Source organism: Ictidomys tridecemlineatus, chromosome 15 (assembly GCF_052094955.1).
Source record: "Ictidomys tridecemlineatus isolate mIctTri1 chromosome 15, mIctTri1.hap1, whole genome shotgun sequence".
NCBI lineage: Eukaryota > Metazoa > Chordata > Mammalia > Rodentia > Sciuridae > Ictidomys > Ictidomys tridecemlineatus.
The window spans coordinates 27,972,051-27,977,920 of NC_135491.1; the positions used below are offsets into that span (position 1 = coordinate 27,972,051).

Below are 5,870 nucleotides of genomic sequence, written 5' to 3' on the forward strand. Positions count from 1 at the left end.
CACACACACACACACACACACACACACACACACACACACATGCACCATCACCACCAAACTAACAAACAGTGCCTGTGATTATCTCTCATAAAATTTTATGTCTTGGTGCTGGGTTGGCTCAGTGGTAGAGCACTCACCTAGCTTACGGGAGGCACTGGGTTCTATCCTCAGCACCACATGAAAATGAAATGAAGATATTTCATTTTGTGTCCACCTACACTCAAAAATAAATTTTAAAAATTATGTCTTAAAGTTTATTTTGTCTGATATTAGTGTAGCTGCTTCAAGCTCTCTTTTGGTTAATGTTTGTGTGATACATCTTTTTACATTCTTTAACTTTTAATTTATCACATCTTTTTTTTTGAGAGAGAGAATTTTTTTTAATATTTATTTTTTAGTTTTCGGCAGACACAACATCTTTGTTTGTATGTGGTGCTGAGGATTGAACCCGGGCCACATGCGTGCCAGGGAGGGCACTACCGCTTGAGCCACATCCCCAGCCCAATTTATCACATCTTTGAATCTAAAAAATATTTTCTCTACATAGCATAGAGTTGGGTCATTTAAAAAATTCTATTGTGCCAATCTCTGCCTTTTAATAGTGTGGTGTTTGATTCATTTACATTTATTGTAATTACTAAAAACAAAAAAGAGTAAGATTTATTCCTCTCATTTGCTTTTCTTTGATACTGGGAATTGAACCCAGGGGTGCTTTATCACTGAGCTAGATCCCCAGTGTTTTTTATTTTTTTATTTTGAGATAGGGTTTTGTTAAGTTGCTAAGGCTGGCCTTGAACTTCTTCAGGCTCTGAAGTTTTCAGGTATAATGAACCACACCTGGCTTCATTTTGTTGTTTTTTTTTTTTTAATGTATGTGATACCCTTTTTGTTCCATATTTCAAACTTCTTATTGCCTTTGCACTGTATAAATTTTTAGTGTAGCAATTTAATTTCCTTATCCTTTATTTTACTATTTTTTTAAAGTAGTAGTGGTAGCCCCAAGGGTCACAATTAATTTAAAATAATATAGTGCTGATTATTACCAACTTCATGTCAATCCTACACAAATACTTGTTTCAACGTAGCTCCATTTTCCTACCTCTTTTGTGCTATTATTTTCATACATGTTGCGTATTTATACCCTATAAAATCATTAACATAGATTCAAAATTATGTCTTTGAATGATTTTTTTAAAATAATACAGGAAAACAGAAGAGTTACATGCAAACATACATATCTACTATCCTTTTAAAATTTATCTATGTAGTCACTGTAACTGGCATTATTCCTTCACGTGGACTCAAATTTTTATCTAGTGTCCTTTCTTGTCTGTCTGAAGGACAGGCTGTATCAATTATTATAGGGCGGGTATCCTTGCAATGGATTCTCTGGGAGTGCTGAGATTTCTCATTCCTTCTGGTCTTCTTCTGATCTTCATGGTTCCTGATGAGAAGGCAGCTGTTCGTCTTAGTGTGTTAATCTTATATGTCAAAACCTTTTTTTTTTCTTTTTTACTGCCTTCAAGATTCTCTCTTTGACATATAACAGTTTTGCAGTCATGTTTTTAGGGATGGGTCTTTAAAATCTATTCTACTTAGAGTCAGTAAAGCTTTTCTTGGTTGCACAGATGGTTTTTAAATCAAATTTTAGAAATTTTTGGCCATTTTTTTTTCAAATATTTGTTTTGTCCTTTTATCTCTTGATTTTTGTCCACAAGGTCCTAAAGTTCTGTTTATTTTACTTCATTCTTTCTTTTCTTTCTGTTCCCTGGACTGGATAATCTCATTGGCCTATCTTCAAGTTGGCTGATTCTTTCTTTTGCCAGCTCAGATCTGCTAGTTAGTCCCCTTGGTGAATTTTTATTATACTTTTCACCTCCAGAATTTCTATTTAAAAATGATTTCTATCTCTTTAACAATATTCTGTATTTGAAAAAAATGTTATTTATTTAGCTAGTTTGTGAGTTTTTGTTCACAGTGCTGGGGATTTCTCCCAGTAGTGCTAGTCAAGCATTTACCGTTGAGCTACATCCCCAGCTCTCAAAAGCATTGTTTTGATACTTGGCTTCTTTAGACATAAGAAGCTGAAGTTCTTGGAATGTACTTAAAATAGTTTCCCTAGAGAAATTTTTGAACTATTGAATAAGCTTGAACTGATATTCCAGATTGCTGACTCTGATCGGGATTACATTCAGTCCGGGTTAGAATACGAAATCAAGACAAATCATCCTGATTCAGCAGCCCAGAAAGACTCAGTTACAATCTTGAAGGAATTGTCGGTGATAAAAGTCTTGTTACCACACTTTATGTGCATGTTTTAAACCAGTTGCTGTTGAGCAGAAAGAGACTAACAGACACATTTATGCTACTTTGAATTAAGACTATGACCATGAGATAAGAACTACAAAAGGAAACAGACTGGAGCTGTCACCACTGATTGAAGAAGAGCCAGACTTAGGAAGAAATGGACTTGAAAAAGTAAGAGAATGGAAGGGCAGGGGTATGGCTCAGTTGGTAGAGCGCTTGCCTTGTATGCACATGGCCCTGGGTTCAATCCCCAGCACTACACACACACACACACACACACACACACACACACACACACACACAAAAGTAAAATAATGAAGAGATTGAAAAACCAGCCTCTACCTCAGAGCAAAGCCTGTCCAAGGAAGGGACATCACCTTTGTCCTTGGAAAAACCCACAGAGCACTCCTAGGCACATTCCCACCCTGCTAAGTTGTTTATCTACAAATAACAGGAGAGATCTGCTGAGCCAGGTGTCCCTCACTCAGTCAGGCTAGGTGGGGATCCATAGCAACCCCCTAGCAGCCACCAGTCAGCATGAGACAGGGAAATACCTGGGATGCCAGATGACTCTCCCAGTAGTTTATGGTGGTTGATAACATGTTGGGAAACCCTGTGGTTTAGCATGTACACCCCTCGTGGCCTAAACCAATCAGTTCAAATGAATCCCCCTCTTATACTGACCAATCACCCCTCCCCAACTTGTTCCCACCAGTGAATGTGCTAATCATGTTTTAGAGTTGTTGTTTGATTTTCCCACGGTGTGTGATGATTTGCTAAGAGATGCTATGATGTATGTGGGGGTCCCTGCCTTCTCCAAAGAGTGTATAAAACTGCTGCAAACCCTGGGCTCGGGGCCTCTCAGTGTCACCAGTTGCTGTGTGTGCACGCGGAGGACGGAGCTAGCTTGCAATAAACACCTCTTTGCTGTTTACATCGATCTTGGTCTCTGGTGGTCTTTTGGGGGTCCTGAATTCAAGCATAACAGTCAAAGTAATTAATGATATATCTGTATTACTATCTACCATATTCATAACTCTTTTCAGCTTGTCGTCTTTGTTCTTTATTTCTATTGAATATTTTTCTTCTGTTTGTGGTTTTAATTGGACAATTTCTCCTCCTCCCTCTTCTCCTTCTTTTGCTTTATTTAGTAATTGCCCTAGAGTTTGCAATAGACATTTACAACTAATTCAATCCACTTTCATGTAATACTGAACTGCTTCCAGTGCCTTACAATAATAAGATATTTCTTTTTTTGGTGGGGTGAGGGGCACCAGAGATTGAACTCAGGGGCACTCGACCACTGAGCCACATCCCCAGCCCTATTTTGTATTATTTCTAGAAAAAGGGTCTCACTGAGTTGCTTAGCCCCTTGCTTTTGCGGAGGCTGGCTTTGAACTTGGGATCCTCCTGTCTCAGCCTCCCAAGCCGCTGTGATTACAGGCATGCGCCACCCCGCCCAGCATAACAAGACATGTCTCCCTCTTGTCCCTTGTATCGTTGCTATCATTCATTTTTCTTATATATAAACATGCATGTACACAAATATATGCATATACACATAAGCATATGCAATTGCGTACATTGTTGCTATTGTTATTCTAAACAGATATGGCAGGTTTGTTGGAATTATTAAACTATAAAATTTAAAATAATTATGATTTTTTTAAATGTAGAACTGAGTTTTTAAAAGTCTCTTTTGTATTATTGGTAACATTTCTTGCCTGACAGGTTTGCTAGTAACAAATGCCCTCAACTTTTGTTTGCAAAAGCCTTTATTTCTTCTTCAATTTTAAAGGAAAATCTCACAGTATGTAGAATTCTAGGTTGGTGGGTTTTTTTTTTTCCTTTCAACACTTTAAGTATTGCACTTGATCTCTTCCTTCTTGTATGCTTTCTGAAAAGTCAGATGCAATTCTTCTCTTCACTCCTCTATAGATAACATACTTTTTTTCCTGTTGCTTCTTTCAAGATTTTCTTTTAGTCTCTGATTTTGTGAAGTTTAAAATGATATTCCTATGTATAGATTTTTTTGTTTGTTTTTTGGGCATTCATCTGGCTTGCTGTTCTCCAAACTCCATCTGTGGTGTCTGACATTAATTTGGGAAAATTCACAGTCACTCTTGCTTCAAATATTTCATCTGTTCTTTTCTTTTTAATCTCATTCTAGCATCCTTTTTATTTATATTTAAAAATTTTTATACTTGTCACACAATTCTTGGGTATACTGTTGGGTTTTTTTTTCTTTGTTTGCTTTACGTTTTGAAATTTTCTATTATATCTTTAAACTCGGAGATTTTTTTCTCTCAGTTACGGTGATGAGCCCATCAAAGGCATTCTTTTATTTTTTTATTTCTTTGTTGTTCTATTTAAAATTTCCATCTCTCTGCTTACATTGTTTATTCATTTTTGTTCCTGTTACTTTATTGATTCTAGTCCTTAGAATATCAATCATAATTGTTTTAAATTTTATAGTTTGATAATGCCAACAAACCTGCCGTATCTTCAAACCGTATTTTTGATACTGTTTCTTCAAACCATATTTTTGCCTGTGAGTAGGTTTTTTGTGTTAGTCAGCTTTCTGTGGCTGTGACAGAATACCTGGGGTGGGGGGGGGTGCCAGAAACTTAAAATGAGAAAATATTTATTTTGTCTCACAATTTCAGAGATTTTAGACCATAGTTGCTTGGCCCTATTACTTTGTCCCATGGCAAGGTAAAACATTGTAGCAGGATGTGTGCAACAAAGCTGTGGCTAGGCAGAGGAGAGAGCTTGCTGTTATATAACAACCAATTCCCCATATCCCTCAAGCTACGAATCCAGAAATGGATAATCCATTCACGACACCAGAGCCCTCAGGATCTGATCACTTGCCAAAGGCCTCACCTCTGAATACTGTGGCTTTAGGACAAAGTCTTCCACACTTGAGCTCTAAGAAGACATCTAGGATCTTACTTCCTGATTACAGGAGTTAAAGTTGGTTTTTACCTTTCCGGGGTGCGTCAGCTTCTGATAAAGCCCCACCAGGTTAATCTCTGGTAAAACAGTTACTCCTGAGAGCAGGACCCTTTAAGAAGGACAGAATTCTCTGGTGTGTTTTTAAATGCTTCTTTTATTCCCTAGGTCTGTTTAGGATTATCCTCTAGGTGGATCTTCTGGAAGCATGAAGAGTTTTTTGTTTTTGTTTTTGTTTTTTCTCAGAAATTCACTGTGGGAACTAAGAGGTAAATCTCATAAAAACATGGGATCCCTTAGGTCCCCCTGAAGTTTTTGGCGTTGGTGATGGACTTTCTTGTTTGTTTGTTTTGAGGGTTTTTTTTGAACCCAGGGCCTCATGCATGCTAGACAAGTGCTCTACTACTGAACGAGGACGTCCTTACCACCCCACGGGAGATTTTTCCCTCAGCCTTGTCTACTCTGAGCCTCCAACAACTCCTCCTCCGTTCCAGCTCAGGTTTCTCTACCTCACCACTGAGGTTTCAGCTGGTAGATTTCTGTTCCAGGAAGTTGTAATCCTCTGGGAGACTTCGAGTGTTCAGTTCTACCCAGGTTCTAAGGAAGAA

General features: G+C 37.8%; 1 non-coding gene across 1 annotated transcript; it reads left to right on the forward strand.

Annotated features, from left to right (window-relative positions):
- The first annotated feature begins 2,498 nt into the window (after window positions 1–2,498).
- Window positions 2,499–2,570, forward strand: Trnat-ugu (transfer RNA threonine (anticodon UGU)). The gene has a single exon. It is a non-coding gene; the product is annotated as a tRNA-Thr (tRNA).
- Window positions 2,571–5,870: the final 3,300 nt, after the last annotated feature.